The sequence below is a fragment of the Hermetia illucens genome, chromosome 2 (genome assembly GCF_905115235.1).
Source record: "Hermetia illucens chromosome 2, iHerIll2.2.curated.20191125, whole genome shotgun sequence".
Classification (NCBI taxonomy): Eukaryota; Metazoa; Arthropoda; class Insecta; order Diptera; family Stratiomyidae; genus Hermetia; species Hermetia illucens.
The window spans coordinates 74,609,504-74,633,799 of record NC_051850.1 but is presented as its reverse complement, the minus strand read 5'-3'; the positions used below and the strand labels follow the sequence as shown (position 1 = coordinate 74,633,799).

At 40.7% G+C, this 24,296-nt stretch overlaps 3 long non-coding RNA genes across 6 annotated transcripts in view; 2 read left to right on the top strand and 1 right to left on the bottom strand.

Moving 5' to 3' along the window:
* Window positions 1–489: 489 nt before the first annotated feature.
* LOC119647971 overlaps window positions 490–24,296 on the top strand; it is a 28,932-nt gene continuing 5,125 nt past the window's right edge. Inside the window, exon 1 of the long non-coding RNA XR_005248996.1 lies at window positions 490–690. This is a non-coding gene — a long non-coding RNA (uncharacterized LOC119647971). The remainder of the gene's footprint in view (window positions 691–24,296) is intronic.
* On the bottom strand, window positions 14,620–20,166 carry LOC119647962. 3 transcript variants are annotated; one of them, XR_005248984.1, is made up of 4 exons: window positions 19,397–20,166; window positions 18,995–19,330; window positions 15,246–15,581; window positions 14,620–15,193 (listed from the first exon to the last, which is right to left on the bottom strand). It is a non-coding gene; the product is annotated as an uncharacterized LOC119647962 (long non-coding RNA). The 3 variants fall into 3 exon arrangements; XR_005248985.1 differs by having other exon boundaries at window positions 14,620–15,169; XR_005248986.1 differs by having other exon boundaries at window positions 14,620–15,145.
* On the top strand, window positions 16,862–18,980 carry LOC119647960. 2 transcript variants are annotated; one of them, XR_005248982.1, is made up of 4 exons: window positions 16,862–17,098; window positions 17,160–17,428; window positions 17,500–17,837; window positions 17,893–18,980. It is a non-coding gene; the product is annotated as an uncharacterized LOC119647960 (long non-coding RNA). The 2 variants fall into 2 exon arrangements; XR_005248981.1 differs by having other exon boundaries at window positions 16,911–17,098; window positions 17,500–18,972.

Below are 24,296 nucleotides of genomic sequence, written 5' to 3'. Positions count from 1 at the left end.
ATCATTGACTTTTACATGAACATTCTGCTTGATTACCTTTTGGCCCCAAGTTATGAAAACTATTTAGACTCTAACTTCCAAGTTAATTAAGAGATTACTCTCGTTACGTTCCGCTTGCCTGTGATTGGCTGTGAATTCACCTCACTAGAGGACAAATATGATGTAGTAGCTGGCATTTCGTTGACTCCTACGATGGGTTTACAATAAGTGCAATACGTAAACTGACATCTCATTATGCGCATCGCAAATCCAGGATAAGAGTCTAGCATATGGGAACTCCAAGATCCTGTTATGGCTGCGTGTCGATATCACTCGCAAGCCATGCGGTGTGCACGCACGACGACCGCGCTAAAAATTTTTCCATTGGCTGCCAAAACGGAACTTTGAGGAGCTAATTATTTAGGAAATATTTTATGTAATTGTATGTATTGTTTGCAATGTGATTTCATGAAATATTTGCTGTGTTTTTTAGCTAATTTGAGATTTCGTCCCCGTGTTTTTAAGTCACAATGCGAAGGCGATCAAAAACTGACATAATGCTCGTGGTTCGATGCAAATCTCAAACGGTACGCCCTCCGTCCACACCGCGAGGTTTCCGAGTGATGGTGAATGGGCCTATAGGGCCCATTCCTTCACGTAAACCTTGCAACGTACTAACTTTTACGTAACATGACGTTTCCGTTTAGTGAGGTGAATTCAATAGAGGAAAAGGTCTAAATGTGGCCCCCCCTTTTGTTTTTCGAGCATGAAAAGAAAAATGAAGATCGGCATGTCAAGTTTCATGTGCTATGCATTTCAATATTCTCCTGGTCATTGATTCGTAAGGAAAAAACATATATTCCATATATTTTTAACAAAATCCTATATTTCGACGTATTCAAAATTTTGGTTTTGATGTAAAGTGTGGGTAATATGGCACCCAGGGGACCATATTGGAAGTATGAAAAATTCTTTAAAAAATATTCTCCAAAACTTAACAATTAAGTAAAAAATAAACAATAAATTACCTTCTTTTCTTAAAATTAAGTAAATCCATTAATAAAAAAATAATAATGAACATAATAAAAACGAAATCAAGATAAAATACATATAAAATAAAGTTATCGGCAAAAATCGCAAATATAATAATCTCCTTCGTTTCCCGCACAAACGCAATGAGCCCATAAATTGCATCCCTGGCATTGAATCCACTCCTCCCCTTGTTGGTCATTTGAATACCTTGCATCACAAAATAAGCATTCTGCATCTAAGCTCGTTGGTATTTTATCATTTGAAGGTCCTTCGTCGAAGCTGTCGGATTGTGTGTCTAAATGATTTTCATCTGAGACAGTGGTTTTCCCTCCACGGCTACGACTTTGGATATTGTCAGGATTCTGATTTCCATCTGAAGCACTTGATGTACCTGCCAGGTGTGTTCTATATGCAGAAGAAGTGAGTACTTTTGGTGTGGTACGTTTTCGCCCTCGATTCGAAGTTTTATTTTTAGGTTTTGGTATTGGTTGAATAATTTCTGGTGAAACTATGATGTTTAACTGATGATGCAACAACTCATCTCTTTGCGATGCAGTCAAATTTTCCTGTGTGTTGCTCCCTGGGCGGTTTTCGGAAGTGTTTTCATCGTTATAAACTTGAGCTTCTGGTAAAAAATCTGCGTCAGAAAAAATCTGCGGATTAAAGGGGTAGATTCCGGTGGCGCGAAATCCATTTGCAGCGATTTCTCCTGTTGAGCTTCGTAGATAGGCTCGACCAAAAAATTCGGCGATATCGTAGGGTTTAAGCAACCGATCGGAATGCAACAAGAAATTTCGGATTTCTTCACTATAATAGGTTTTTAGTGCCCCCATAAAGGTTTTATCCAGGGGCTGCAATTTATGCGTGGTGTGAGGTGGAAGAGTAACTATTGTTACATAGTTCTCATGAGCTAACTCCAGAAGTTCAATGTTACGAGTGTGGCTGTATGCCCGTCGAGTATTAACAGTACAGGCGACTCCTTAGTTGGATTTGTTTTAGAAAGAAAATGACGAAACCAATCGGTGAATAAATTCGTTTGAATCCAGCCGGATGGGTGGACTTTGCCGATAGCACCATGCGGAGCTCCTTTCATAAGTATATCGGAATAATTTTTTCTGGGGAAAATCATCATGGGTGGTATAAAAAACCCGGAAACATTCATACAGCAAACCACGCTCATCAATGATCCTCGTTCCGCAGCAGTTAAAGCACCTATTTGTTTTTTGCCTTTCTTCCCAATTATTTGAGGAACTTTATATTGAACGATTGTCAGCCCGGTCTCGTCAACGTTGAAAATGCGATCAGGAGGGTATCGAATTTTTTCCATTTCCGCCTTCAAAATCTCAAAAAATTCCTTTACTGCCTCACGGTTAAAGCCTTGAACACGGGCAAAAGATGTTCCTAATGGTTTCCTTAAAGAAAGTTCGTGCTTGTGTCTTAGTAGAAAAAGGTCTAACCACGAACGCCCTGCTATTTCCTTTGTAAAATTATTGGGTATGTTATTTTTCAAAGCTAACTGATAGGCCATTCGCCGAACATCTATTCGTGTTAGACCATAGTATTTCGCTTCCATTAGAAGAATATACTCCACGAGTTTCTTTTCTATATTAGGTGGAAGTACAGTTTTCCTGCCTAGCGGTTTTTCAACAATTTTTTCAGACTCTCCTAGATCGTGCACTAACCTTCTTAATGTAGTCCTCGGTACGCCAAACATTTTTACGGCTTTTTTGTAACCCATCGTCTTACTCCTGACTGCATCTATAGCTTTTTTCATTTGTTCCGGGTCCCATGTTTTCCTCTTTTTGGCTACGGTTAACATAATGCTGTTCCGGGGCATCTATAGGAAACAATACAGCAATCTTTAATACTTTTGTGTTTCAAACATCGATTATGGCCCCCGGAGGCCATAATTGAAACCGAACGGGGGGCCATATTAGACTTATGCAATCACACAAAAAAAAGCAAAAAATAAAACGAAAAGTAAGCCGTGCTTCAGCATTACCTTGATATGTAATACTGCTGAACCTGTAAAAACTTTTTAGCACAAAACACCATTTAAACATGCCACATTTACAGGAATACCGACAACAAATATCTTCTTGGAAGAAAGTTAGAAGAACACAAAGAACAGAAACTAGAATTTGTCTCTACCATTTGTCATTTAAATGACATATGGATACATGAAACAACAGCTGTTAAGATTGTGGTTGTTGCACAGTGGCGTTTTTATCTGTGGCTGTTTTGTGTCGCGTAGAATCGTAGGGGACCAAAATACCAGCAGGGGCCAAATTTAGACCTTCTTCTCTATTATTTCTTACCACATTAATAACATAAATGAGTAGAGTGCTTTTATATTACTACTACCTGTGAATGCAAAATTAAAGCTGTGAACGTGACAACACTTTTCACATGTGCAGCATCAAATATTACCATTATCTTTTACATTGCTATTACTGCAAATATTAAAATTGAAATTATCTGAGACGATTGCAAATGACGTCGAAACTTCAACAGTTGAAGAGTGATAAACACTTGTTTCAGTAGAACCATTTTTACTTTCATTATATTCTTTCAAGTATTTCTTCAGGATCGCGATGAATTTTTTGAGGCAACTATCACTGTTTATACGATCCAGATAAAATAAATTTGTATATTTCATATTAAGCATTTGTCGGATATGAAGCTCCTCACGGCATTGTTAAAAGCTTTCTTCCGTTAATTTCACAATTATGCCGAATCCAACTTCTGGGAATATGACTCGATGCCACAAGTTTATACAACAAACCGGAGGGTAAACGTTATTATGATGAATATTATCCCAATAGATTTGTATAACGAACTTGAAACAGGATATATATGAAGATAAATATGTGTAATCGTTAATTAGTTCGAAGATTCCAGAAAACCAAACGAATTCAGAAATTCAAGAAAAACACAGCCCGACGTATTATTCATTGTAACGGCATTCGAATCCACGAAACACTTTCAATTGCTGGATTTTTAAAACCAAAGTGCAATTTGTCGTAGAGCACCTTTAATAAGTTCTTTCAAAAGGTTTCTTTCCTATTTCCCACCATACAATAAACAACTCCATGCATACAACCACATACACATGTTGTGATTGGCTATTGAATTCACCTCACTAAACGGAAACGTCATGTTACGTAAAAGTTAGTACGTTGCAAGGTTTACGTGAAGGAATGGGCCCTATAGGCCCATTCACCATCACTCGGAAACCTCGCGGTGTGGACGGAGGGCGTACCGTTTGAGATTTGCATCGAGCCACGAGCATTATGTCAGTTTTTGATAGCCTTCGCATTGTGACTTAAAAACACGGGGACGAAATCTCAAATTAGCTAAAAAACAAAGGAAATATTTCATAAAATCACATTGCAAACAATACATACAATTACATAAAATATTTCCTAAATAATAAAATATTTCCTAAATATTTCCTAAATAATGATAGTGAAGCGATAGTGAAATCACTTAAATGGATCAATCGGTGAGGGTGACAATGAAATCACTTAAGTAGAACGAAATATGGATCATATCCGATCAATTAGAAATCAATTAGGTCAAAATGTGGAATGAAATCTTCATCTCAAAGATTATTAGAATCAATTAATAGAAAGTGATGGGAGGAATGATTATTCAAAGATTTTACGATCACTTCATTGGATCAATAGCAGTCTAGAAATGTGAGGAACGATGGATGACGTAACTTGCCCTTCCATAATGGGAATCGCGTCCTCGTGATCCTCATTGATATCTACCATGATATTTGCATTGTTTATCTTTGTTTTACAACAAAAGTATATTATTGGCAAAATAATCAATATTGCGGTAATGATGGCAATATCTGTTATAATGCTTGTCCAGGTAATTGTTTTGGATTTAAAATTTATCTCTTCTAGGTTTTCCAAATGTTTATGATGAACATATTACAAAGTCAAATTACTATATTCCCCACAGCTTATATTTCTAATTACATTGGGTAGTATGACGTTATTTTCAATGTAGTATATTTGGTTCTTAAACGTAAGGTTATTTATATTTATTTGAGAATTTGCGTATTTAATCAAATTATGTCGTGGTAATATAATATTTTGGTCTTTATCATTTAAATTTTTTGTTACAATGATATTTTTCATTTATTTGTCCGACTTACTTGAAGGAGCGATCTTTCCATTCCCTAAGTGGGGTGAAATCAGACCAGAAACAGATCGATGAATGATTTCGATGGCAACGCATGGTAAACACATCAATGGTCTTTCGCAACCATTTATCAATTTATATTTGTCGAACAGATGGCTGTGTGCTGGAGAGCTCTTTGCTGAGACGAAGGGATTTATGTGTGCTATTCGGGTCGGCGTGGTTGCCACCCGAGTTTATGAAAAACGGGTGGCGAACGACCAATGCAGAATATATGGTTCGGCACTGGAGACTTTGGACCATCTTATTTCTGGTTGCAATATAATGGCGGCGGTGCAATACACAATGCTGCATGTAAAGTGATTAACCGAAGCTTTGCATACAAACATGGAATGATCACGGGAACATGTCCGGTTTACTGATATGAGCCCCAGGCACTACCTAATCGTCCTGTTTACAGTATGTATTGTTAAAACAAACCCGATGTCCTTTTAGTTCAGAGACGGGTTGTTCTGCGCACATTATTGATATTGCTATACCCCAAAACAGCAACATTGAACGGAAGTACGTGGAGAATACGGTGAACTATGAGGCACTTGTTTGGAAATCAAAGAAATTTGGCGTCTCGAGCGGTTGGTTGTAGATGCCATAATGCATGTATTATACCAAAATCCCTCATGGCTTCCTCTGATGTCCTGGACCTATGCAAAAATATACCATTCCACATTCATGCTCGAGATTGCGGGGAGTTCTCGACGGATTCTTCCATTCACCTACCACCGGCCACCACCACCAGCGTCAGAGCCTAAATGCTTGGCACTTAGTGGCAGTATTATATGAAATCCGTAACTTGCCCAGATTGTGAAACCTTATAGTTATTTGTTTTTCCAAGTTAGAAGTGGTATCATGAATTTTGTTAATCCACTAATGTCAAACAGATAAGAAACTAGCGTTGATCTTATTCAACCACTTCTTGCCCATCGCTGTCGAGCGCTTATCAAATTAGTGAAGTTAGTTATGTCCGCCAACCTTCTCGCAACAATATGGCTGCTAGCTGTGAATATCAAATTAAATCTGTGTTTTCGCGTCTGCAACATCAAGATAATGGTAATCTTTTACATAAAATGTGGTTATTACTGCAAATATCATAATTCAAATTAAATTAAAATCTTACTATTATTAACAAACCTGCCGGGTGTTAAAGTTGCTTCTTTTGGGTCAAATTGGTACCCCTTAGGAGATGTCAGCGGATATCCACTACTAGTTATATAGAAATGAAAGCATCGTGTACCCAAACATTATTACTTAAAATATCAACAAAATCATTCATACCTGACGCACCGAGCTTCCCGTTTCCGACTTGTTCAACATTCAGCACAAAATCGAATATTTCAAGCTCCCAATAACCAGTGTATTATATTATACAATAAATCGCGGGTCAATTTCGGGCAATTATAATCATTAATATTATTTCTTACCACATTAATAACATAAATGAGTAGAGTGCTTTTATATTACTACTACCTGTGAATGCAAAATTAAAGCTGTGAACGTGACAACACTTTTCACATGTGCAACATCAAATATTACCATTATCTTTTACATTGCTATTACTGCAAATATTAAAATTGAAATTATCTGAGACGATTGCAAATGACGTCGAAACTTCAACAGTTGAAGAGTGATAAACACTTGTTTCAGTAGAACCATTTTTACTTTCATTATATTCTTTCAAGTACTTCTTCAGGATCGCGATGAATTTTTTGAGGCATGTCGACTGATATCAACTATCACTGTTTATACGATCCGGATAAAATAAATTTGTATATTTCATATTAAGCATTTGTCGGATATGAAGCTCCTCACGGCATTGTTAAAAGCTTTCTTCCGTTAATTTCACAATTATGCCGAATTCAACTTCTGGGAATATGACTCGATGCCACAAGTTTATACAACAAACCAAAGGGTAAACGTTATTATGATGAATATTATCCCAATAGATTTGTATAACGAACTTGAAACAGGATATATATGAAGATAAATTTGTGTAATCGTTAACTAGTTTTATGATTCCAGAAAACCAAACGAATTCAGAAATTCAAGAAAAACACAGCCCGACGTATTATCCATTGTAACGGCATTCGAATCCACGAAACACTTTCAATTGCTGGATTTTTAAAACCAAAGTGCAATTTGTCGTAGAGCACCTTTAATAAGTTCTCTCAAAAAGTTTCTTTCCTATTTCCCACCATACAATAAACAACTCCATGCATACAACCACATACACATGTTGTGATTGGCTATTGAATTCACCTCACTAAACGGAAACGTCATGTTACGTAAAAGTTAGTACGTTGCAAGGTTTACGTGAAAGAATGGGCCCTATGGGCCCATTCACCATCTCTCGGAAACCTCGCGGTGTGGACGAACCACGAGCATTATGTCAGTTTTTGATCGCCTTCGCATTGTGACTTAAAAACACGGGGACGAAATCTGAAATTAGCTAAAAAACAAAGCAAATATTTCATGAAATCACATTGCAAACAATACATACAATTACATAAAATATTTCCTAAATAATTAGCTCCTCAAAATTCCGTTTTGGCAGCCAATGAAACAACTTTTATCGCGCTCGTCCTGCGTGCACACCGCATGGCTTGCGAGTGATATCGACACGCAGCCATAACAGGATCTTGGAGTTCCCATATGCTAAACTCTTATCCTGGATTTGCGATGCGCATAATGAGATGTCAGTTTACGTATTGCACTTATTGTAAACCGGTCGTAAGAGTCAAGGAAATGCCAGCTCCTACATCATATTTGTCCTCTAGTGAGGTGAATGCACAGCCAATCACCGGCAAGCGGAACGTAACGAAAGTAATATCTTAATTAACTTGGAAGTTAGAGTCTAAATAGTTTTTATAACTTGGGGCCAAAAGGTAATCAAACAGAATGTTCATGTAAGAGTCAATGATAGTTTTTTTTTTTGGGGGGTAGGGTAGGTGAATGCATTTACGCACACAGTGTTGGACTCCCGATTCGGTACGTCATCGGACTACCAACTAAACACCTCCCCATCGTCGGAGAGCTAGCCTGGAACCGTTTGTCACATTACTTCGGGCCAGCCCCCGAACTCTCCCGCTTTGCGGAGCCTTCAAATCAGGGAATTCCTTTCACCAACGGGAGGGGAGACGAGGAAGGGAACTGTCAGTTCAAGGAACCCCAAGGAACGGTCGAGTTCTATCTTCTTAGCAACGAGAAGGGCCCGAACGTAATGGGCAACACGGTTCCAGCTATCAGCAGTCCTCAGCATCTCTTCCACAATGTTGTCTGGAGAGAGATCCCCTGTGTTTAAATAGAGCTGCTGACGAACCCCATCCCACCTTCCACAAGAAAAAAAAGTGTGGTGGGCATCGTCCACAACTCCATTGCAAAACACACAATCCGGAGAACGCGCCTTTCCAATCTTGTGCAGGTAAGACTGAAAATTTCCATGCCCACTTAAAAATTGGGTAAGGAAATAGTCAGTCTCACCATGCTTCCAATTCAGCCACGCACCTAAGTTGCCGATGAGCCGCGCAGTCCATCTGCCTCTAGTTTCATTTTGCCAAGAGAGCTGCCACTCGTCTAGAGTGTGTTGCCGTTCTTCGCGAGCAACCACCTCCCTTGGCTCATCTCCCTTGCGCTTGTATATGGCCTGACGCTCCCCAGCAAGAAGGGCAACGGGGATAACTCCCGCGATCACCATCACGGCCGGTTCAGAGACTGTGCGATACGCAGCCGCCACCCGTAAAGCTCACCGTCTCTGTACTTGCGCGAGGCGTCTACGATATACCTCCTTGTTAAGAGCGCCAGCCCATACCTCTGCGCCGTAGAGCAGGGCAGACTGCGTTGAGCTCATCAGGAGACGTCGCCTACTAGACGTAGGACCCCCAATGTTTGCCATTAGCCTACTTAACGCCGAAACTCCAGCCGCAGCCTTGTTCGCTGCTGCTTGGATTTGCTCAGAAAAACTCATCTTTGAGTCAAGAGTCAACCCGAGGTACTTTACCGCCGATTTTGACTCGATTATCGACTCGCCGAACGATATGGGACGCAGGGTCGGAATTCTCTTTTTAGTCAGGATGACTACTTCGGTTTTTTCCAGTGCAAGGTTAAAACCATGAGTAGTCATCCATCCGCTTACCCGTCGCATCAATATGCCGAGTCTACTTTGCGCCTGTTCGACAGTGCGTCCAGCAACAAGCGCTGCGACATCATCTGTCATAGGTAGCGTTCCAGAGGTCCGGCCCTAGGATGGATCCCTGTGCTACCCCCGATGTGACCTCCATCCACCTTTGACCCTCTAATGTTTCATAGAGCAGGGAGCGGTTCCTCAGATAGTCCCTCAATATCCGTAAGAGATAGTTCGGCACGTTGAAGGTATTCTCTAGTGTGCCTAGAATGTCTTTCCATCTTACGGAATTGAAGGCGTTTCTGACGTCAAGCGTTACGAGGAGCACCACCCGTCGAGTTCGGCGGCTATGTGCCTCTGCTCGTCGAACGGCGTCCACGACCTGCATGACAGCATCAATTGTCGATCTCCCTGCCCTAAAACCAAACTGCCGGGGAGATAAATCTCCGGCAGCGCGTATCGTTTCAGCGAGTCTACTTCTGATGAGCTTTTCGAGCACTTTCCCAGCAGTATCAAGCATACAGAGCGGGCGGTATGAAGACGGCAGTTCGGGATCGCCTTTCCCTTTAGGGATCAGCGCAAGCCTCGCAACTTTCCAACGAGCAGGGAAAATGCCCTCTTTCAGGCAAGCGTTGAATGCGCCGAGCAGTAGGTCTGGCCGGTGTTGGAATACCAGTTTGTACACCTCTGCTGGAATACCTTCGGGTCCTGGCGCCTTCTTGTTTTTCATAGAGAGCACTGCCTGTTCCAACTCTTTTACAGAGAAAAGTGGACAGTCCTCTGCGCTCTCCGCGCCGACGTCACCATCCCAGACGGGGTGTGCAGGGAAGAGTGCCCTCACAATGCGGTCCATCTGCTCGGCCTTAAGTGAACAGGGTTTCCGCAGAGCCTCGATTTTTCGGGTTACAAGTTTGTAACCGAGTCCCTACGGATCCCCATTCACCTCGTCGATCAGGTCTTGCCAGCAGCGAGCTTTGCTCTTGTTTATTGCGCTGCGGAGTCTCCTTTTGGCTGATTTGTTCTCCATCATTGTGGTACATGCCTCCTCCCGGTCGCCTAGATGTTGTGTTAAGCGGCGGAGCCTGTGACATTCCTTCCGGAGCTCTGCGATTTCCACTGTCCACCAATACATGGAAGGTTTGCCGCGCCTCGATATCTTCCTGGGCATGGAGGCTCCGCAGACCGTCGTTATCAGGTTCATAACTGAATTTACGACAGTGTCAGCAGCGGCGCCACCGCCCCCAGGAGTACTCTTCAGCGTGGCCCCACCTGTTCCCAGAGTTTCGACAAACTTCCCGGTGTTCACTTTCGCGACGTTCCATACACAGAAAGATCGCTGGGGTGGCGCACACCGAGAGTTCGTGTCCACCACTTCGAAAGCAATGTATTGGTGGTCACTTGCCGAAAAATCTTCCAGAACTCGCCACCCGTCCACCAGCGACACCAGTGATTCCGATGCGAAGGTTACGTCTGGAATGCTTCCTTCGCAGCCCGGACGCCGGAACGTTAGGGTGGATTTGTGGTTTAGAACTACCAGTCCTGTTCTCGCCGCCATTTCCAGAATTCGTTTCCCTCTGGAATCTGCGTGAGGCATGCCCCATTCAATTGCCCTAGCATTGAAGTCACCTCTGACCAGGATCCGCCCATCCGTGCTTAAGATAGCGTCCTCCAAAGCCTCAAGCCTCCGACGAAAGTCCGGCATCGTCTCATTCGGCGTAAGATAGACACTAAAAAACGTTATCCCTGAACACCGAATCCAGACAAAGCCGTCCTCTCGGCCTTGGGCAAGAACCCCCAGGAGGGTGCCGTCCCGAACCCAGATGGCAGCGGTACCTGATATGTCTGGGTGCCATGAAACTGGGCCCTTGTTTCGGTACTGCTCACTGATGAGTACTAAATCAGCTTTGGTCTCCGCAGCGAACTGCGCTAGAAACTCGTGAGCGGTTGCACTCCGGTGCAAATTGATTTGTAGGATGCGAATCATGTTGACCGTATCCTAGCTCTTTCCAGTTCTGCTCTGAAAACTGGACACCGCCCCGATCCCGCAGTGTGCGCAATGCTCTCATCAGTCGCGCCACGGTCCCTGCATAGGACGCAGCTTTCCTTTTAATTGCAGCTGTTCGCTTTATGGCCATCCTGACCGCATTTACGGCATGTTGCCCTTCTGTCAGGTCTCCGACAGATTGCAGATGTGTGCCCATAGTCCAAACATCTGTAACATTTGGTTGGGGCGGCCTGAATTCGTATCCTACACACTACCCAACCAATTCTTATTTTCCCGCTGTTTAGAAGCTTTCTCGCGTATTGCTCGGCAACTTCCACCACAGCGAGTTTTTGGCCTCGGGAGTTTGCGGGGGTGTTACCAATCCGGACATTGGTTATCTCCGGGCATTCGCGTTTGATGGCCTCTTCTACCTCGTTCTTTTCCGTGAGACAGTCAAGGTCTCGGATTTCTAAAGCACACATGGGTTCCAGGCTAGAAACCAAAGCTTTTTCTCCTAGAAGCCCCTTGACTGCTTCACAGAACGTGACTTTATTTATAGTCTTCGGGCCTAGTTCGATTAAGACTCCACCACCCTTCCTTTTACGTATGGAAGACACCTCCGCTCCGTTGTCTTCGGGTTTGATTTTGTAACGGATTTCACTGAGGACTTCCGCAAAAGTCTTGCCTCCCGTCGGCTTAATAAGCAAAGCTGGCGGTCTAGTCCTCCTTCGTCTCCCCACCTTTTCTTTTGGCACTCCGTCCTTCGTGTCCGCCTTAGTTTTAGGCAGAGGTTTTTCTGATGGCGCGACGTGTTGTTGTCTTTTGATCCTCTTCGCCTTCTTCTTTCCAGCCCTGGAGAGTACCTGAGTGAAGTCTCCTTCAGATGTCCCTTCCTCCTTTCGTTTTTTACCAAGTTCGCTCTGCAATGGGCTGTCAGCGATCCGTTTGGTACTCGTGGTGTTCTCCTCGGGAAGCGCGGTTGTTTCTGCTTCCTGCGGATTTTGTCTTACTTTCCATGTTCGCCTATAGTATGAAATCCTGTCCAGGAGCTCTTCCAGTTCCATTAGCCCGTTTTTCACCCCCTTACCGGCCTTTTTTCTGAAGGAACGTCGAAGATCGCATGTGCTTCACAACTGCCATGCATTTTTTAATAAGTCTTTCCTCTTCCGCTTGTGCCAGAGTAATCGACAGTCCTCCCACTCGGCTTATATTCGAAACCATTTTATTAGTTTCGGCAGTTTCCACTGTGTCTCTTTCCCCAATTACAGCACTGTGCTGTATGGTCTGGGTTCCTCCTATCTGTGTTGCAGGTGCTGCATCACTTTCCAAGCCTTTCTCTCCGTCTGCGCGTCCCGATGTCTCGTCGGGTATTTCAGCCCTTGTTGCGTCCTTCGCTGGGCGCTGGGGCGAACGGCGCATTTTCGTGCTGCGAATAAACGCAGTCAGCTCACTCTCCATTTCCACTATCTCCTCGTTTTGTTCGTTTTTTCTTCATTTGAGTTGTTTACCAGCGCATCGTGTGCAAGGGAGCGGGCCGCAATAGTTAGGAACGGGTATACCCTCGGGGACACAGCCCCTACCCCAGTTCCCTGAGGTCTGACCTACGCTTAGCTGATCCCGGAATTCACGGACGGATCAGCACTCGCTCGGGGCAACGCGGTCCACTAACACCGGTTCAATGCACACTACCCGACCAGGGTCCCGAAGGGGCTGGCTCCTGATACACGCCACAACTACCACCTTGGCAGAGCTAGGCTCACATCACCCCATCGACGTCGACAGGGAGTTGTCGACGGCTCCGGGGACTCCCAGTGTGTCCCAGCGTGTATCGGTCATTAGCAGTTCGCTCTTCACCGAGAAACTTTCTCGAGGCTACTACCTAGGACGCAAGTATTATGCCAGCTAGGGGGTCAGAACTACTTGCTCGGGCAACTCGGGGATGCCACTCCCCGTATCGTAATCGACCCATCAAGGATCGTTGACGATCCCTGAGGGAGTGGATAGTGAAGCGATAATGAAATCACTTAAATGGATCAATCGGTGAGGGTGACAATGAAATCGCTTAAGTAGAACGAAATATTGATCATATCCGATCAATTAGAAATCAATTAGGTCAAAGTGTGGAATGAAATCTTCATCTCAAAGATTATTGGAATCAATTAATAGAAAGTGATGGGAGGAATGATTATTCAAAGATTTTACGATCACTTCATTGGATCAATAGCAGTCTAGGAATGTGGGGAACGATGGATGACGTAACTTGCCCTTCCATAATGGGAATCGCGTCCTCGTGATCCTCATTGATATCTACCATGATATTTGCATAGTTTATCTTTGTTTTACAACAAAAGTATATTATTGGCAAAATAATCAATATTGCGGTAATGATGGCAATATCTGTTATAATGCTTGTCCAGGTAATTGTTTTGGATTTAAAATTGATCTCTTCTAGGTTTTCCAAATGTTTATGATGAACATATTACAAAGTCAAATTACTATATTCCCCACAGCTTATATTCCTAATTGCATTGGGTAGTATGACGTTATTTTCAATGTAGTATATTTGGTTCTTATACGTAAGGTTATTTATATTTATTTGAGAATTTGCGTATTTAATCAAATTATGTCGTGGTAATATAATATTTTGGTCTTTATCATTTAAATTTTTTGTTACAATGATATTTTTCATTTGTTTGTCCGACTTACTTGAAGGAGCGATCTTTCCATTCCCTAAGTGGGGTGAACTCAGACCAAAAACGGATCGATGAATGATTTCGATGGCAACGCATGGTAAACACGTCAATGGTCTTTGGCAACCATTTATCAATTTATATTTGTCGAACAGATGGCTGTGTGCTGGAGAGCTCTTTGCTGAGACGAAGGGATTTATGTGTGCTATTCGGGTCGGCGTGGTCGCCACCCGAGTTTATGAAAAACGGGTGGCGAACGACCAATGCAGAATATATGGTTCGGCACTGGAGACTTTGGACCATCTTATTTCTGGTTGCAATATAATGGCGGCGGTGCAATACACAATGCTGCATGTAAAGTGATTAACCAAAGCTTTGCATACAAACATGGAATGATCACGGGAACATGTCCGGTTTACTGATATGAGCCCCAGGCACTACCTAATCGTCCTGTTTACAGTATGTATTGTTAAAACAAACCCGATGTCCTGTTAGTTCAGAGGCGGGTCGTTCTACGCACATTATTGATATTGCTATACCCCAAAACAGCAACATTGAACGGAAATACGTGGAGAATACGGTGAACTATGAGGCACTTGTTTGGAAATCAAAGAAATTTGGCGTCTCGAGCGGTTGGTTGTAGATGCCATAATGCATGTATTGTATCAAAATCCCTCATGGCTTCCTCTAATGTCCTGGAACTATGCAAAAATATACCATTCCACATTCATGCTCGAGATTGCGGGGAGTTCTCGACGGATTCTTCCATTCACCTACCACCGGCCACCACCACCAGCGCTCCTTTATCTTTGAAGTAGGTGGGATGGTCAGAGCCTAAATGCTTGGCACTTAGTGGCAGTATTATATGAAATCCGTAACTTGCCTAGAAAATAAATAATGAGAAGAGTCTTTTTATAGTTATTTGTTTTTCCAAGTTAGAAGTGGTATCATGAATTTTGTTAATCCACTAATGTCAAACAGATAAGAAACTAGCGTTGATCTTATTCAACCACTTCTTGCCCATCGCTGTCGAGCACTTATCAAATTAGTGAAGTTAGTTATGTCCGCCAATCTTCTCGCAACAATATGGCTGCTAACTGTGAATATCAAATTAAATCTGTGTTTTCGCGTCTGCAACATCAAGATAATGGTAATCTTTTACATAAAATGTGGCTATTACTGCAAATATCATAATTCAAATTAAATTAAAATCTTACTATTATTAACAAACCTGCTGGGTGTTAAAGTTGCTTCTTTTGGGTCAAATTGGTACCCCTTAGGTGATGTCAACGGATATCCACTACTAGTTATGTAGAAATGAAAGCATCGTGTACCCAAACATTATTACTTAAAATATCAACAAAATCATTCATACCTGACGCACCGAGCTTCCCGTTTCCGACTTGTTCAACATTCAGCACAAAATCGAATATTTCAAGCTCCCAATAACCAGTGTATTATATTATACAATAAATCGCGGGTCAATTTCGGGCAATTATAATCATTAATATTATTTCTTACCACATTAATAACATAAATGAGTAGAGTGCTTTTATATTACTACTACCTGTGAATGCAAAATTAAAACTGTGAACGTGACAACACTTTTCACATGTGCAACATCAAATATTACCATTATCTTTTACATTGCTATTACTGCAAATATTAAAATTGAAATTATCTGAGACGATTGCAAATGACGTCGAAACTTCAACAGCTGAAGAGTGATAAACACTTGATTCAGTAGAACCATTTTTACTTTCATTATAATCTTTCAAGTACTTCTTCAGGATCGCGATGAATTTTTTGAGGCAAGTCGACTGATATCAACTAACACTGTTTATACGATCCGGATAAAATAAATTTGTATATTTCATATTAAGCATTTGTCGGATATGAAGCTCCTCACGGTATTGTTAAAAGCTTTCTTCCGTTAATTTCACAATTACGCCGAATTCAACTTCTGGGAATATGACTCAATGCCACAAGTTTATACAACAAACCGGAGGGTAAACGTTATTATGATGAATATTATCAAAACAGATTTGTATAACGAACTTGAAACAGGATATATATGAAGATAAATTTGTGTAATCGTTAATTAATTTTAAAATTCCAAAAAACCAAACGAATTCAGAAATTCAAGAAAAACACAGCCCGACGTATTATTCATTGTAACGGCATTCGAATCCACGAAACACTTTCAATTGCTGGATTTTTAAAACCAAAGTGCAATTTGTCGTAGAGCACCTTTAATAAGTTCTCTCAAAAAGTTTCTTTCCTATTTCCCACCATACAATAAACAACCCCATGCATACAACCACATACACATGTTGTGATTGGCTATTGAATTCACCTCACTAAACGGAAACGTCATGTTACGTAAAAGTTAGTACGTTGCAAGGTTTACGTGAAAGAATGGGCCCTATGGGCCCATTCACCATCTCTCGGAAACCTCGCGGTGTGCACGGAGGGCGTACCGTTTGAGATTTGCATCGAACCACGAGCATTATGTCAATTTTCGATCGCCTTCGCATTGTGACTTAAAAACACGGGGACGAAATTTCAAATCAGCTTAAAAACAAACGAAATATTTCATGAAATCACATTGCAAACAATACATACAATTACATAAAATATTTCCTAAATAATTAGCTCCTCAAAATTCCGTTTTGGCAGCCAATGGAACAACTTTTATCGCGCTCGTCGTGCGTGCACACTGCATGTCCTGCGAGTGATATCGACACGGAGCCATAACAGGATCTTGGAGTTCCAATATGCAAAACTCTTATCTTGGATTTGCGATGCGCATAATGAGATGTCAGTTTACGTATTGCACTTATTGTAAACCGGTCGTAAGAGTCAAGGAAATGCCAGCTCCTACATCATATTTGTCCTCTAGTGAGGTGAATTCACAGCCAATCACCGGCAAGCGGAACGTAATGAGAGTAATCTCTTAATTAACTTTGAAGTTAGAGTCTAAATAGTTTTCATAACTTGGGGCCAAAAGGTAATCAAACAGAATGTTCATGTAAAAGTCAATGATAGTGAAGCGATAGTGAAATCACTTAAATGGATCAATCGGTGAGGGTGACAATGAAATCACTTAAGTAGAACGAAATATTGATCATATCCGATCAATTAGGTCAAAGTGTGGAATGAAATCTTCATCTCAAAGATTATTGGAATCAATTAATAGAAAGTGATGGGAGGAATGATTATTCAAAGATTTTACGACCACTTCATTGGATCAATAGCAGTCTAGAAATGTGAGGAAGGATGGATGACGTAACTTGCCCTTCAATAATGGGAATCGCGTCCTCGTGATCCTCATTGATATCTACCATGATATTTGCATTGTTTATCTTTGTTTTACAACAAAAGTATATTATTGGCAAAATAATCAATATTGCGGTAATGATGGCAATATCTGTTATAATGCTTGTCCAGGTAATTGTTTTGGATTTAAAATTGATCTCTTCTAGGTTTTCCAAATGTTTATGATGAACATATTACAAAGTCAAATTACTATATTCCCCACAGCTTATATTCCTAATTACATTGGGTAGTATGACGTTATTTTCAATGTAGTATATTTGGTTCTTAAACGTAAGGTTATTTATATTTATTTGAGAATTTACGTATTTAATCAAATTATGTCGTGGTAATATAATATTTTGGTCTTTATCATTTAAATTTTTTGTTACAATGATATTTTTCATTTATTTGTCCGACTTACTTGAAGGAGCGATCTTTCCATTCCCTAAGTGGGGTGAACTCAGACCAAAAACGGATCGATGAATGATTTCGATGGCAACGCATGGTAAACACGTCAATGGTCTTTCGCAACCATTTATCAATTTATATTTGTCGAACAGATGGCTGTGTGCTGGAGAGCTCTTTGCTGAGACGAAGGGATTTATGTGCGCTATTCGGGTCGGCGTGGTCGCCACCCGAGTTTATGAAAAACGGGTGGCGAACGACCAATGCAGAATATATGGTTCGGCACTGGAGACTTTGGACCATCTTATTCCTGGTTGCACTTTATAGGCCATTATTGGCGGCGGTGCAATACACAATGCTGCATGTAAAGTGATTAACCGAAGCTTTGCATACAAACATGGAATGATCACGGGAACATGTCCGGTTTACTGATATGAGCCCCAGGCACTACCTAATCGTCCTGTTTACAGTATGTATTGTTAAAACAAACCCGATGTCCTTTTAGTTCAGAGACGGGTCGTTCTGCGCACATTATTGATATTGCTATACCCCAAAACAGCAACATTGAACGGAAGTACGTGGAGAATACGGTGAACTATGAGGCACTTGTTTGGAAATCAAAGAAATTTGGCGTCTCGAGCGGTTGGTTGTAGATGCCATAATGCATGTATTGTACCAAAATCCCTCATGGCTTCCTCTGATGTCCTGGAACTATGCAAAAATATACCATTCCACATTCATGCTCGAGATTGCGGGGAGTTTTCGACGGATTCTTCCATTCACCTACCACCGGCCACCACCACCAGCGCTCCTTTATCTTTGAAGTAGGTAGGATGGTCAGAGCCTAAATGCTTGGCACTTAGTGGCAGTATTATATGAAATCCGTAACTTGCCCAGATTGTGAAACCTCTAGAAAATAAATAATGAGAAGAGTCTTTTTATAGTTATTTGTTTTTCCAAGTTAGAAGTGGTATCATGAATTTTGTTAATCCACTAATGTCAAACAGATAAGAAACTAGCGTTGATCTTATTCAACCACTTCTTGCCCATCGCTGTCGAGCACTTATCAAATTAGTGAAGTTAGTTATGTCCGCCAATCTTCACGCAACAATATGGCTGCTAGCTGTGAATATCAAATTCAATCTGTGTTTTCGCGTCTGCAACATCAAGATAATGGTAATCTTTTACATAAAATGTGGCTATTACTGCAAATATCATAATTCAAATTAAATTAAAATCTTACTATTATTAACAAACCTGCCGGGTGTTAAAGTTGCTTCTTTTGGGTCAAATTGGTACCCCTTAGGAGATGTCAACGGATAACCACTACTAGTTACGTAGAAATGAAAGCATCGTGTACCCAAACATTATTACTTAAAATATCAACAAAATCATTCATACCTGACGCACCGAGCTTCCCGTTTCCGACTTGTTCAACATTCAGCACAAAATCGAATATTTCAAGCTCCCAATAACCAGTGTATTATATTATACAATAAATCGCGGGTCAATTTCGGGCAATTATAATTATTAATATTATTTCTTACCACATTAATAACATAAATGAGTAGAGTGCTTTTATAATACTACTACCTGTGAATGCAAAATTAAAGCTGTGAACGTGACAACACTTTTCACATGTGCAACATCAAATATTACCATTATCTTTTTCATTGCTATTACTGCAAATATTAAAATTGAAATTATCTGAGACGATTGCAAATGACGTCGAAACTTCAACAGTTGAAGAGTGATAAACACTTGTTTCAGTAGAACCATTTTTACTTTCATTATATTCCTTCAAGTACTTCTTCAGGATCGCGATGAATTTTTTGAGGCAAGTCGACTGATATCAACTAACACTGTTTATACGATCCGGATAAAATAAATTTGTATATTTCATATTAAGCATTTGTCGGATATGAAGCTCCTCACGGCATTGTTAAAAGCTTTCTTCCGTTAATTTCCGAGTGATGGTTAATGGGCCTATAGGGCCCATTCTTTCACGTAAACCTTGCAACGTACTAACTTTTAAGTCACGTAGTCGCGTAAAAGTATAGGCCCATTCACCGTCACTCGGAAACCTCGCGGTGTGGACGGAGGGCGTACCGTTTGAGATTTGCATCGAACCACGAGCATTATGTCAGTTTTTGATCGCCTTCGCATTGTGACTTAAAAACACGGGAACGAAATCTCAAATCAGCTGAGAAACAAAGCAAATATTTCATGAAATCACATTGCAAACAATACATACAATTACATAAAATATTTCCTAAATAATTAGCTCCTCAAAATTCCGTTTTGGCAGCCAATGAAACAACTTTTATCGCGCTCGTCGTGCGTGCACACTGCATGGCTTGCGAGTGATATCGACACGCAGCCATAACAGGATCTTTTAGTTCCAATATGCTAAACTCTTATCCTGGATTTGCGATCCGGATAATGAGATGTCAGTTTACGTATTGCACTTATTGTAAACCGGTCCTAAGAGTCAAGGAAATGCCAGGTCCTACATCATATTTGTCCTCTAGTGAGGTGAATTCACAGCCAATCACAGGCAAGCGGAACGTAACGAGAGTAATCTCTTAATTAACTTGGAAGTTAGAGTCTAAATAGTTTTCATAACTTGGGGCCAAAGGGTAATCAAGCAGAATGTTCATGTAAAAGTCAATGATAGTGAAGCGATAGTGAAATCACTTAAATGGATCAATCGGTGAGGGTGACAATGAAATCACTTAAGTAGAACGAAATATTGATCATATCCGATCAATTAGAAATCAATTAGGTCAAAGTGTGGAATGAAATCTTCATCTCAAAGATTATTGGAATCAATTAATAGAAAGTGATGGGAGGAATGATTATTCAAAGATTTTACGATCACTTCATTCGATCAATAGCAGTCTAGAAATGTTTTTCATTTATTTGTCCGACTTACTTGAGGGAGCGATCTTTCCATTCCCTAAGTGGGGTGAACTCAGACCAAAAACGGATCGATGAATGATTTCGATGGCAACGCATGGTAAACACGTCAATGGTCTTTGGCAACCATTTATCAATTTATATTTGTCGAACAGATGACTGTGTGCTGGAGAGCTCTTTGCTGAGACGAAGGGATTTATGTGTGCTATTCGGGTCGGCGTGGTCGCCACCCGAGTTTATGAAAAAGGGTGGTGAACGACCAATGCAGAATATATGGTTCGGCACTGGAGACTTTAGACCATCTTATTTCTGGTTGCACTATAATGGCGGCGGTGCAATACACAATGCTGCATGTAAAATGATTAACCAAAGCTTTGCATACAAACATGGAATGATCACGGGAACATGTCCGGTTTACTGATATGAGCCCCAGGCACTACCTAATCGTCCTGTTTACAGTATGTATTGTTAAAACAAACCCGATGTCCTTTTAGTTCAGAGACGGGTCGTTCTGCGCACATTATTGATATTGCTATACCCCAAAACAGCAACATTGAACGGAAGTACGTGGAGAATACGGTGAACTATGAGGCACTTGTTTGGAAATCAAAGAAATTTGGCGTCTCGAGCGGTTAGTTCTAGATGCCATAATGCATGTATTGTAGCAAAATCCCTCATGGCTTCCTCTGATGTCCTGGAATTATGCAAAAATATATCATTCCACATTCATGCTCGAGATTGCGGGGAGTTCTCGACGGATTCTTCCATACACCTACCACCGACCACCACCACCAGCGCTCCTTGATCTTTGAAGTAGGTGGGATGGTCAGAGCCTAAATGCTTGGCACTTAGTGGCAGTATTATATGAAATCCGTAACTTGCCCAGATTGTGAAACCTCTAGAAAATAAATAAATAATGAGAAGAGTCTTTTTATAGTTATTTGTTTTTCCAAGTTAGAAGCAGTATCATGAATTTTGTTAATCCACTAATGTCAAACAGATAAGAAACTAGCGTTGATCTTATTCAACCACTTCTTGCCCATCGCTGTCGAGCGCTTATCAAATTAGTGAAGTTAGTTATGTCCGCCAACCTTCTCGCAACAATATGGCTGCTAGCTGTGAATATCAAATTAAATCTGTGTTTTCGCGTCTGCAACATCAAGATAATGGTAATCTTTTACATAAAATGTGGTTATTACTGCAAATATCATAATTCAAATTAAATTAAAATCTTACTATTATTAACAAACCTGCCGGGTGTTAAAGTTGCTTCTTTTGGGTCAAATTGGTACCCCTTAGGAGATGTCAGCGGATATCCACTACTAGTTATATAGAAATGAAAGCATCGTGTACCCAAACATTATTACTTAAAATATCAACAAAATCATTCATACCTGACGCACCGAGCTTCCCGTTTCCGACTTGTTTAACATTCAGCACAAAATCGAATATTTCAAGCTCCCAATAACCAGTGTACTATATAATACAATAAATCGCGGGTCAATTTCGGGCAATTATAATCATTAATATTATTTCTTACCACATTAATAACATAAATGAGTAGAGTGCTTTTATATTACTACTACCTGTGAATGCAAAATTAAAACTGTGAACGTGACAACACTTTTCACATGTGCAACATCAAATATTACCATTATCTTTTTCATTGCTATTACTGCAAATATTAAAATTGAAATTATCTGAGACGATTGCAAATGACGTCGAAACTTCAACAGTTGAAGAGTGATAAACACTTGTTTCAGTAGAACCATTTTTACTTTCATTATTTTCTTTCAAGTACTTCTTCGGGATCGCGATGAATTTTTTGAGGCAAATCGACTGATATCAACTAACACTGTTTATACGATCCGGAAAATATCAATTTGTATATTTCATAGAGGAGAAGGTCTAAATTTGGCCCCTGCTGGTATTTTGGTCCCCTACGATTCTACGCGACACAAAACAGCCACATATAAAAACGCCACTGTGCAACAACCACAATCTTAACAGCTGTTGTTTCATGTATCCATATGTCATTTAAATGACAAATGGTAGAGACAAATTCTAGTTTCTGTTCTTTGTGTTCTTCTAACTTTCTTCCAAGAAGATATTTGTTGTCGGTATTCCTGTAAATGTGGCATGTTTAAATGGTGTTTTGTGCTAAAAAGTTTTTACAGGTTCAGCAGTATTACATATCAAGGTAATGCTGAAGCACGGCTTACTTTTCGTTTTATTTTTTGCTTTTTTTTGTGTGATTGCATAAGTCTAATATGGCCCCCCGTTCAGTTTCAATTATGGCCTCCGGGGGCCATAATCGATGTTTGAAACACAAAAGTATTAAAGATTGCTGTATTGTTTCCTATAGATGCCCCGGAACAGCATTATGTTAACCGTAGCCAAAAAGAGGAAAATATGGGACCCGGAACAAATGAAAAAAGCTATAGATGCAGTCAGGAGTAAGACGATGGGTTACAAAAAAGCCGTAAAAATGTTTGGCGTACCGAGGACTACATTAAGAAGGTTAGTGCACGATCTAGGAGAGTCTGAAAAAATTGTTGAAAAACCGCTAGGCAGGAAAACTGTACTTCCACCTAATATAGAAAAGAAACTCGTGGAGTATATTCTTCTAATGGAAGCGAAATACTATGGTCTAACACGAATAGATGTTCGGCGAATGGCCTATCAGTTAGCTTTGAAAAATAACATACCCAATAATTTTACAAAGGAAATAGCAGGGCGTTCGTGGTTAGACCTTTTTCTACTAAGACACAAGCACGAACTTTCTTTAAGGAAACCATTAGGAACATCTTTTGCCCGTGTTCAAGGCTTTAACCGTGAGGCAGTAAAGGAATTTTTTGAGATTTTGAAGGCGGAAATGGAAAAAATTCGATACCCTCCTGATCGCATTTTCAACGTTGACGAGACCGGGCTGACAATCGTTCAATATAAAGTTCCTCAAATAATTGGGAAGAAAGGCAAAAAACAAATAGGTGCTTTAACTGCTGCGGAACGAGGATCATTGATGAGCGTGGTTTGCTGTATGAATGTTTCCGGGTTTTTTATACCACCCATGATGATTTTCCCCAGAAAAAATTATTCCGATATACTTATGAAAGGAGCTCCGCATGGTGCTATCGGCAAAGTCCACCCATCCGGCTGGATTCAAACGAATTTATTCACCGATTGGTTTCGTCATTTTCTTTCTAAAACAAATCCAACTAAGGAGTCGCCTGTACTGTTAATACTCGACGGGCATACAGCCACACTCGTAACATTGAACTTCTGGAGTTAGCTCATGAGAACTATGTAACAATAGTTACTCTTCCACCTCACACCACGCATAAATTGCAGCCCCTGGATAAAACCTTTATGGGGGCACTAAAAACCTATTATAGTGAAGAAATCCGAAATTTCTTGTTGCATTCCGATCGGTTGCTTAAACCCTACGATATCGCCGAATTTTTTGGTCGAGCCTATCTACGAAGCCCAACAGGAGAAATCGCTGCAAATGGATTTCGCGTCACCGGAATCTACCCCTTTAATCCGCAGATTTTTTCTGACGCAGATTTTTTACCAGAAGCTCAAGTTTATAACGATGAAAACACTTCCGAAAACCGCCCAGGGAGCAACACACAGGAAA